Raw genomic sequence first — 11,739 nt, 5'->3', positions numbered from 1 at the left:
ACATAAAGAGCTTCAAAAGGTGTCAAAAATATGAGGAGAATGAAACGGTTTGAAAAATAGGAGTAGCATGAAACGGTCTGAAAAATAGAGGCAGCATGGAATGGTGTGGAAAAACATGAGGGTCTTCAAAAGTTGTGAAAAAATGAGGAGGTTCAAAAGGTGTCAAAAATATGAGGAGAATGAAACGGTCTGAAAAATAGGAGGGGCTTGAAACGGTGTTCCAAAACATGAAGAGCCTGAAAAGATGTGAAATATATGAACAGCTTCAAAAGCTGTGAAAAATATGAGGAGCATGAAACAGTTTGAAAAATAGGAGAAGCATGAAACAGTGTTGAAAACATGAAGAGCATGACAAGTGTGAAAAATATAAAGAGCATTAAAAGGTGTCAAAAATATGAGGAGCATGAAATGGTCTGGAAAAAAGGAGGAGTATGAAGCGGTGTTGAAAACATGAAAAGCCTGAAAATGTGTGAAAAATATGAAGAGCTTCCAAAGGTGTGAAAAATATGAATAGCTTCGAAATGTGTCAATATTGAGAGGAGCATGAAACGGTGTGAAAAATAGGAGGAGCATGAAGCGGTGTGCAAAAAGATGAAGAGCCTGAAAATGTGTGAAATATATGAAGAGCTTCAAAAAGTGTCAAATATATGAGGAGAATGAAACGGTCTGAAAAATAGGAGGAGCATGAAGTGGTGTTGACAAACATGAAGAGCTGAAAAGCTGTGAAAAATATGAAGAGCTTTAAAAGGTCTCAAATATATGCGGAGCAGGAAATTTTCTGAAAATTAGGAGGAGCATGAAACGTTGTTCAAAACATGAAGAGCCTCAAAAGGTGTGAAAAATATAAAGAGCTTCAAAACCTGTCAAACATTGAGGAGCATGAAACGATCTGAAAAATAGGAAGAGCATGACGCAGTGTTGAAAAACATGAAGAGGTTGAAAAAGCCTGAAAAATATGAAGAACTTCAAAATGTGTCAAAACTATGAGGAGACTGAAACGGTCTGAAAAATATGAGGAGCATGAAACGGTGTTGAAAAACATGAAGAGACTTAAAAAATGTGAAAAATATGAAGAGCTTCAAAACGTGTCAAAAATATGAGGAGATTGAAACGGTCTGAAAAATATGAGGAGCATGAAACGGTGTTGAAAAACATGAAGAGCCTTAAAAAATGTGAAAAATATGAAGAGCTTCCAAATGTGTCAAAAACAGGAGGAGATGAAACGGTGTTCAAAAACATGAAGAGCCTGAAAAGGTGTGAAAAATATGAAGAGCTTCAAAAGGTGTCAAAAAATATGAGGAGCATGAAACGGGCTGAACAAAAGGAGGAACATGAAGCGGTGTTGAAGAACATGAAGAGCCTGCAAAGGTGTGAAAATATGAAGAGCTTCAAAAGGTGTCAAAAATATGAGGAGCATGAAACGGTCTGAAAAATAGGAGGAGCATGAAACGGTGTTCAAAAACATGAAGAGCCTGAAAAGGTGTGAAAAATATGAAGAGCTTGAAAATGTGTGAAATACATGAGGAGCCTGAAGCGGTCTGAAAAATAGGAGGAGCATGAAACGATGTTGAAAAACAGGAAGAGCCTGAACATGTGTGAACAATATGAAGAGGTTCAAAAGGTGTCAAAAATATGAGGACCATGAAACAGTCTGAAAAATAGGAGGAGCATGAAGCGGTGTTGAAAAACATGAAGAACCTCAAAAGCTGTGAAAAATATGAAGAGCTTCAAAAAGTGTCAAGAATGAGATGAGCATGAAATGGTCTGAAAAGTAGGTGGAGCATGAAGTGGTGTTGAAAAACATGAAGAGCCTCAAAAGGTTTGAAATACTTGAGGAGCATGAATCGGCCTGAAAAATAGGAGGAGCATGAAGCGGTGTTGAAAAACATGAAGAGCCTCAAAAGCTGTGAAAAATATGAAGAGCTTCAAAAAGTGTCAAGAATGAGATGAGCATGAAATGGTCTGAAAAGTAGGAGGAGCATGAAGTGGTGTTGAAAAACATGAGGAGCCTGAAAATACGTGAAAAATACGTAGAGCTTCAAAAGGTGTCCACCATATGAGGAGCATGAAACTGTCTGAGATATAGGAGGAGCATGAAGTGGTGCTGTAAAACATGAAGAGCCTAAAAGGTGTGAAAAATATGAAAAGCTTCAAAAGATGTCATAAATATGGGGAGCATGAAACTGTCTGAAAAATTGGAGGATCATGAAGCGGTGTTGAAAAACATGAAGAGCCTGAAAAGGTGTGAAAAATATGAAGAGCTTCAAAAGGTGTGAAAAATATGAAGAGCTTAAAATGGTGTCAAAAATGAGATGAGCATGAAACGGTCTGAAAAATAGGACGATCATAAAGCAGTGTTGAAAAATATGAAGAGCCTGAAAACGTGTGAAAAATATGAAGAGCTGCAAAAAGTGTCAAGAATGAGATGAGCATGAAATGGTCTGAAAAGTAGGAGGAACATGAAGTGGTGTTGAAAAACATGAAGAGCCTGAAAAGGTGTGAAATATATGAACAGATTCAAAAAGTGTCAAAAATATAAGGAACATGAAACGGTCTGAAAAATAGGAAGAGCATGAAGCCGTGTTAAAAAACATGAAGAGCCTGGAAGGGTGTAAAAAATATGAAGAGCTTCAAAAGGTGTCAAAAATATAAGGAACATGAAACGGTCTGAAAAATAGGAGGAGCATGAAGTGGTGTTGAAAATCACGAAGAACCTGAAAAGGTGTGTAAAATATGAAGAGCTTCAAAAGGTGTCAAAAATATAAGGAATATGAAACGGTCTGAAAAATAGGAGGAGCATGAATCGGTGTTGAAAACATGAAGAGCATGAAAAGGTGTGAAAAAACTGAAGATTTTCAAAAGGTGTCAAAAATATGAGGAGCATGAAATTGTCTGAAAAATAGGAGGAGCAGAAGTGGTGTTGAAAAACATGAAGAGCCTGAAAAGGTGTGAAAAATACGTAGAGCTTCAAAAGGTGTGAAAAATATGAGGAGCATGAAATGGTCTGAAAAATAGGAGGAGCATGAAGCGGTGTTCAAAAACATGAAGAGCCTAAAAATGTGTGAAAAATATGAAGATCTTCAAAAGGTGTGAAAAATATGAGGAGCATGAAACTGTCTGAAAAAAAGGAGGAGCATGAAGCGGTGTTGAAAAATATGAAGAGCCTGAAAAGGTGTGAAAAATATGAAGAGCTTCAAAAGGTGTCAAAATATGAGGAGCATTAAACGGCCTGAAAAATAGGGGGAGCATGAAACGGTTTGAAAAATAGCAGGAGCATGAATCGGTGTTGAAAAATATGAAGAGCATGAAAAGGTGTGAAAAATATGAAGAACTTCAAAAGGTGTCAAAATATGAGGAGCAAGAAACGGCCTGAAAAATAGGAGGAGCATGAAGCCGTGTTCAAAAACATGAAGAGCCTGGAAAGGTGTGAAAAATATGAAGAGCTTCAAAAGGTGTGTAATATATGAGGAGCATGAAACGGTCTAAAAAATAGGAGGAGCATGAAGCGGTGATCAAAACATGAAGAGCCTGGAAAGGTGTGAAAAATATGTAGAGTTTCAAAATGTGTGAAAAATATGAGGAGCAAGAAACGGTCTGAAAAATAGGAGGAGCATGAAGCGGTGATCAAAACATGAAGAGCCTGAAAAGGTGTGAAATATATGAAGAGCTTCAAATTGTGTCAAATATGAGGACCATGAAACGTTCTGAAAAATAGGAGGAGCATGAAGCGGTGTTGAAAATCATGAAGTGCCTGAAAAGGTGTGAAATATATGAAGAGCTTCATATCGTGTCAAATATCAGGAGCATGAAACGGTCAGAAAAATAGGAGGAGCATGAAGCCGTGTTCAAAAACATGAAGAGCCTGAAAAGGTGTGAAACATATGAATAGCTTCCAAAGGTGTCAAAAATGAAGTGAGAATGAAACGGTCTGAAAAATAGGAGGAGCATGAATAGGTGTTCTAAAACATGAAGAGCCTGAACAGGTGTGAAACATATGAATAGCTTCCAAAGGTGTCAAAAATGAAATGAGAATGAAACGGTCTGAAAAATAGGAGGAGCATGAATAGGTGTTCTAAAACATGAAGAGCCTGAACAGGTGTGAAACATATGAATAGTTTCCAAAAGTGTCAAAAATGAAATGAGCATGAAACGGTCTGAAAAATAGGAGGAGCATGAATAGGTGTTCTAAAACATGAAGAGCCTAAACAAGTGTGAAACATATGAATAGCTTCCAAAAGTGTCAAAAATGAAATGAGAATGAAACGGTCTGAAAAATAGGAGGAGCATGAAGCGGTGTTCAAAAATGTGAAGAGTCTGAAAAGGTGTGAAATATATGAAGAGCTTCAAAATGTGTCAAAAATGAGATGAGCATGAAACGGTCTGAAAAATAGGAGGAGCATGAAGTGGTGTTGAAAACATGAAGAGCCTAAAAAAGTGTGAAATATATGAAGAGCTTCAAAAGGTGTCAAAAATATGAGGAGCATGAAACGGTCAGAAAAATATGAGCATCATGAAGCGGTGTTGAAAAACATGAAGAGCTTGAAATGTGTGAAAAATATGAAGAGCTTCAAAAGGTGTGAAAAATAAGAAGAGCTTCAAAAGCTGTCAAAAATGAGCTGAGCATGAAACGGACTGAAAAATATAAGAAGCATGAAGTGGTGTTGAAAACATGAAGAGCCTGAATATGTGTGAAAAATATGATGAGCTTCAAAAGGTGTCAAAAATACGAGGAGCATGAAACGGTCTGAAAAATAGGAGGATCATGAAGCGGTGTTGAAAAACATGAAGAGCCTGAAAGGTGTGAAAAATATGAAGAGCTTCAAAAGGTGTCAAAAATGTGAGGAGCATGAAACGGTCTGAAAAATAGGAGGAGCATGAAACGGTGTTCCAAAACATGAAGAGCCTAAAAAGGGTGTGAAAAATATGAAGAGCTTCAAAAGGTGTCAAAAATATGAGGAGCATGAAACTGTCTGAAAAATCGGAGGAGCATGGAACGGTGTTCAAAGCATGAAGAGCCTGAAAAGGTGTGAAAAATATGAAGAGTTTCAAAAGGTGTCAAAATATGAGGAGCATTAAACGGTCTGAAAAATAGGAGGAGCATGAATCGGTGTTGAAAAACATGAAGATCCTGAAAAGGTGTGAAAAATATGAAGAGCTTCAAAAGGTGTCAAAAATATGAGGAGCATGAAACGGTCTGAAAAATAGGAGGAGCATGAATCGGTGTTCAAAAACATGAAGAGCATGAAAGGGTGTGAAAAATATGAAGAGTTTCAAAAGGTGTCAAAACTATGAGGAGCATGAAACGGCCTGAAAAATAGGAGGAGCATGAAACGGTCTGAAAAATAGGAGGAGCATGAAGCGGTGTTGAAAAACCTGAAGAGCCTGAAAAGGCGTGAAATATATGAAGAGCTTCAAAAGGTGTCAACATAGGAGGAGCATGAAACGGTCTGAAAAATAGGAGGAATATGAAGCGGTGTTGAAAAACCTGAAGAGCATGAATAGGCGTGAAAAATATGAATAGTTTCAAAAGGTGTCAAAATTATGAAGAGCATGAAACGGCCTGAAAAATAGGAGGAGCATGAAACGGTCTGAAAAATAGGAGGAGCATGAAACGGTCTAAAAAATACGAGGAGCATGAATGGGTGTTGAAAACATGAAGAGCATGAAAAGGTGTGAAATATATGAAGAGCTTCAAATGGAGTCAAAAATATGAGGAGCATGAAACGGTCTGAAAAATAGGAGGAGCATGAAGTGGTGTGGAAAACATGAAGAGACTGAAAAAGTGTGAAATATATGAAGAGCTTCAAAAAGTGTGAAAAATATGATGAGCTTCAAAAGGTGTCAAATATATGACGAGCATGAAACGGTCTGAAAAATAGGAGGCGCATGAAACTGTGTTCAAAAACATGAAGAGCCTAACAAGGTGTGAAAAATATGAAGAGCTTCAAAAGGTGTGAAATACAAGAGGAGCATGAAACGGTCTGAAAAATAGGAGGAGCATGAAGCGGTGTTGAAAAGCCTGACGAACCAGAAAAGGTGTGAAAAATATGAAGAGCTTCAAATGGTGTCAAAAATATGAGGAGCATGAAACTGTCTGAAAAATAGGAGGAACATGAAATGGTGTTCAAAAACATGAAGAGCCTGAAAAGGTGTGAAAAATATGAAGAGCTACAAAACGTGTGAAATACATGAGGAGCATGAAACGGTCTGAAAAATAGGAGGAGCATGAAGCGGTGTTGAAAAACATAAAGAGCATGAAAAGCTGTGAAAAATATGAAGAGCTTCAAAAGTGTCAAAAATATGGGAGCATGAAACGGTCTGAAAAATAGGAGGACCATGAAGCGGTGTTGAAAAACATGAAGAACCTGAAAAGGTGTCAAAAATATGAAGAGCTTCAAAAGGTGTCAAAAATATGAGGAGCATGAAACGGTCTGAAATAGGAGGAGCATGAAGCGGTGTTCAAAAACATGAAGAGCCTGAAAAGTTGTGAAAAATATGAAGAGCTTCAAAAGGTGTCAAAAATATGAGGAGCATGAAATTGTCTGAAAAATAGGAGGAGCAGAAGTGGTGTTGAAAAACATGAAGAGCCTGAAAAGGTGTGAAAAATATGAAGAGCTTCAAAAGGTGTGAAAAATATGAAGAGCTTAAAATGGTGTCAAAAATGAGATGAGCATGAAACGGTCTGAAAAATAGGACGATCATAAAGCAGTGTTGAAAAATATGAAGAGCCTGAAAACGTGTGAAAAATATGAAGAGCTGCAAAAAGTGTCAAGAATGAGATGAGCATGAAATGGTCTGAAAAGTAGGAGGAGCATGAAGTGGTGTTGAAAAACATGAAGAGCCTGAAAAGGTGTGAAATATATGAACAGATTCAAAAAGTGTCAAAAATATAAGGAACATGAAACGGTCTGAAAAATAGGAAGAGCATGAAGCCGTGTTAAAAAACATGAAGAGCCTGGAAGGGTGTAAAAAATATGAAGAGCTTCAAAAGGTGTCAAAAATATAAGGAACATGAAACGGTCTGAAAAATAGGAGGAGCATGAAGTGGTGTTGAAAATCATGAAGAACCTGAAAAGGTGTGTAAAATATGAAGAGCTTCAAAAGGTGTCAAAAATATAAGGAATATGAAACGGTCTGAAAAATAGGAGGAGCATGAATCGGTGTTGAAAACATGAAGAGCATGAAAAGGTGTGAAAAAACTGAAGATTTTCAAAAGGTGTCAAAAATATGAGGAGCATGAAATTGTCTGAAAAATAGGAGGAGCAGAAGTGGTGTTGAAAAACATGAAGAGCCTGAAAAGGTGTGAAAAATACGTAGAGCTTCAAAAGGTGTGAAAAATATGAGGAGCATGAAATGGTCTGAAAAATAGGAGGAGCATGAAGCGGTGTTCAAAAACATGAAGAGCCTAAAAATGTGTGAAAAATATGAAGATCTTCAAAAGGTGTGAAAAATATGAGGAGCATGAAACTGTCTGAAAAAAAGGAGGAGCATGAAGCGGTGTTGAAAAATATGAAGAGCCTGAAAAGGTGTGAAAAATATGAAGAGCTTCAAAAGGTGTCAAAATATGAGGAGCATTAAACGGCCTGAAAAATAGGGGGAGCATGAAACGGTTTGAAAAATAGCAGGAGCATGAATCGGTGTTGAAAAATATGAAGAGCATGAAAAGGTGTGAAAAATATGAAGAACTTCAAAAGGTGTCAAAATATGAGGAGCAAGAAACGGCCTGAAAAATAGGAGGAGCATGAAGCCGTGTTCAAAAACATGAAGAGCCTGGAAAGGTGTGAAAAATATGAAGAGCTTCAAAAGGTGTGTAATATATGAGGAGCATGAAACGGTCTAAAAAATAGGAGGAGCATGAAGCGGTGATCAAAACATGAAGAGCCTGGAAAGGTGTGAAAAATATGTAGAGTTTCAAAATGTGTGAAAAATATGAGGAGCAAGAAACGGTCTGAAAAATAGGAGGAGCATGAAGCGGTGATCAAAATATGAAGAGCCTGAAAAGGTGTGAAATATATGAAGAGCTTCAAATTGTGTCAAATATGAGGACCATGAAACGTTCTGAAAAATAGGAGGAGCATGAAGCGGTGTTGAAAATCATGAAGTGCCTGAAAAGGTGTGAAATATATGAAGAGCTTCATATCGTGTCAAATATCAGGAGCATGAAACGGTCAGAAAAATAGGAGGAGCATGAAGCCGTGTTCAAAAACATGAAGAGCCTGAAAAGGTGTGAAACATATGAATAGCTTCCAAAGGTGTCAAAAATGAAGTGAGAATGAAACGGTCTGAAAAATAGGAGGAGCATGAATAGGTGTTCTGAAACATGAAGAGCCTGAACAGGTGTGAAACATATGAATAGCTTCCAAAGGTGTCAAAAATGAAATGAGAATGAAACGGTCTGAAAAATAGGAGGAGCATGAATAGGTGTTCTAAAACATGAAGAGCCTGAACAGGTGTGAAACATATGAATAGTTTCCAAAAGTGTCAAAAATGAAATGAGCATGAAACGGTCTGAAAAATAGGAGGAGCATGAATAGGTGTTCTAAAACATGAAGAGCCTAAACAAGTGTGAAACATATGAATAGCTTCCAAAAGTGTCAAAAATGAAATGAGAATGAAACGGTCTGAAAAATAGGAGGAGCATGATGCGGTGTTCAAAAATGTGAAGAGTCTGAAAAGGTGTGAAATATATGAAGAGCTTCAAAATGTGTCAAAAATGAGATGAGCATGAAACGGTCTGAAAAATAGGAGGAGCATGAAGTGGTGTTGAAAACATGAAGAGCCTAAAAAAGTGTGAAATATATGAAGAGCTTCAAAAGGTGTCAAAAATATGAGGAGCATGAAACGGTCAGAAAAATATGAGCATCATGAAGCGGTGTTGAAAAACATGAAGAGCTTGAAATGTGTGAAAAATATGAAGAGCTTCAAAAGCTGTGAAAAATAAGAAGAGCTTCAAAAGCTGTCAAAAATGAGCTGAGCATGAAACGGACTGAAAAATATAAGAAGCATGAAGTGGTGTTGAAAACATGAAGAGCCTGAATATGTGTGAAAAATATGATGAGCTTCAAAAGGTGTCAAAAATACGAGGAGCATGAAACGGTCTGAAAAATAGGAGGATCATGAAGCGGTGTTGAAAAACATGAAGAGCCTGAAAGGTGTGAAAAATATGAAGAGCTTCAAAAGGTGTCAAAAATGTGAGGAGCATGAAACGGTCTGAAAAATAGGAGGAGCATGAAACGGTGTTCCAAAACATGAAGAGCCTAAAAAGGGTGTGAAAAATATGAAGAGCTTCAAAAGGTGTCAAAAATATGAGGAGCATGAAACTGTCTGAAAAATCGGAGGAGCATGGAACGGTGTTCAAAGCATGAAGAGCCTGAAAAGGTGTGAAAAATATGAAGAGTTTCAAAAGGTGTCAAAATATGAGGAGCATTAAACGGTCTGAAAAATAGGAGGAGCATGAATCGGTGTTGAAAAACATGAAGATCCTGAAAAGGTGTGAAAAATATGAAGAGCTTCAAAAGGTGTCAAAAATATGAGGAGCATGAAACGGTCTGAAAAATAGGAGGAGCATGAATCGGTGTTCAAAAACATGAAGAGCATGAAAGGGTGTGAAAAATATGAAGAGTTTCAAAAGGTGTCAAAACTATGAGGAGCATGAAACGGCCTGAAAAATAGGAGGAGCATGAAACGGTCTGAAAAATAGGAGGAGCATGAAGCGGTGTTGAAAAACCTGAAGAGCCTGAAAAGGCGTGAAATATATGAAGAGCTTCAAAAGGTGTCAACATAGGAGGAGCATGAAACGGTCTGAAAAATAGGAGGAATATGAAGCGGTGTTGAAAAACCTGAAGAGCATGAATAGGCGTGAAAAATATGAATAGTTTCAAAAGGTGTCAAAATTATGAAGAGCATGAAACGGCCTGAAAAATAGGAGGAGCATGAAACGGTCTGAAAAATAGGAGGAGCATGAAACGGTCTAAAAAATACGAGGAGCATGAATGGGTGTTGAAAACATGAAGAGCATGAAAAGGTGTGAAATATATGAAGAGCTTCAAATGGAGTCAAAAATATGAGGAGCATGAAACGGTCTGAAAAATAGGAGGAGCATGAAGTGGTGTGGAAAACATGAAGAGACTGAAAAAGTGTGAAATATATGAAGAGCTTCAAAAAGTGTGAAAAATATGATGAGCTTCAAAAGGTGTCAAAAATATGACGAGCATGAAACGGTCTGAAAAATAGGAGGCGCATGAAACTGTGTTCAAAAACATGAAGAGCCTAACAAGGTGTGAAAAATATGAAGAGCTTCAAAAGGTGTGAAATACAAGAGGAGCATGAAACGGTCTGAAAAATAGGAGGAGCATGAAGCGGTGTTGAAAAGCCTGACGAACCAGAAAAGGTGTGAAAAATATGAAGAGCTTCAAATGGTGTCAAAAATATGAGGAGCATGAAACTGTCTGAAAAATAGGAGGAACATGAAATGGTGTTCAAAAACATGAAGAGCCTGAAAAGGTGTGAAAAATATGAAGAGCTACAAAACGTGTGAAATACATGAGGAGCATGAAACGGTCTGAAAAATAGGAGGAGCATGAAGCGGTGTTGAAAAACATAAAGAGCATGAAAAGCTGTGAAAAATATGAAGAGCTTCAAAAGTGTCAAAAATATGGGAGCATGAAACGGTCTGAAAAATAGGAGGACCATGAAGCGGTGTTGAAAAACATGAAGAACCTGAAAAGGTGTCAAAAATATGAAGAGCTTCAAAAGGTGTCAAAAATATGAGGAGCATGAAACGGTCTGAAATAGGAGGAGCATGAAGCGGTGTTCAAAAACATGAAGAGCCTGAAAAGTTGTGAAAAATATGAAGAGCTTCAAAAGGTGTCAAAAATATGAGGAGCATGAAATTGTCTGAAAAATAGGAGGAGCAGAAGTGGTGTTGAAAAACATGAAGAGCCTGAAAAGGTGTGAAAAATACGTAGAGCTTCAAAAGGTGTGAAAAATATGAGGAGCATGAAATGGTCTGAAAAATAGGAGGAGCATGAAGCGGTGTTCAAAAACATGAAGAGCCTAAAAATGTGTGAAAAATATGAAGATCTTCAAAAGGTGTGAAAAATATGAGGAGCATGAAACTGTCTGAAAAAAAGGAGGAGCATGAAGCGGTGTTGAAAAATATGAAGAGCCTGAAAAGGTGTGAAAAATATGAAGAGCTTCAAAAGGTGTCAAAATATGAGGAGCATTAAACGGCCTGAAAAATAGGGGGAGCATGAAACGGTTTGAAAAATAGCAGGAGCATGAATCGGTGTTGAAAAATATGAAGAGCATGAAAAGGTGTGAAAAATATGAAGAACTTCAAAAGGTGTCAAAATATGAGGAGCAAGAAACGGCCTGAAAAATAGGAGGAGCATGAAGCCGTGTTCAAAAACATGAAGAGCCTGGAAAGGTGTGAAAAATATGAAGAGCTTCAAAAGGTGTGTAATATATGAGGAGCATGAAACGGTCTAAAAAATAGGAGGAGCATGAAGCGGTGATCAAAACATGAAGAGCCTGGAAAGGTGTGAAAAATATGTAGAGTTTCAAAATGTGTGAAAAATATGAGGAGCAAGAAACGGTCTGAAAAATAGGAGGAGCATGAAGCGGTGATCAAAACATGAAGAGCCTGAAAAGGTGTGAAATATATGAAGAGCTTCAAATTGTGTCAAATATGAGGACCATGAAACGTTCTGAAAAATAGGAGGAGCATGAAGCGGTGTT

This window comes from Dama dama, chromosome 12, assembly GCF_033118175.1.
Source record: "Dama dama isolate Ldn47 chromosome 12, ASM3311817v1, whole genome shotgun sequence".
NCBI lineage: Eukaryota > Metazoa > Chordata > Mammalia > Artiodactyla > Cervidae > Dama > Dama dama.
This window is presented reverse-complemented; position numbering follows the sequence as displayed.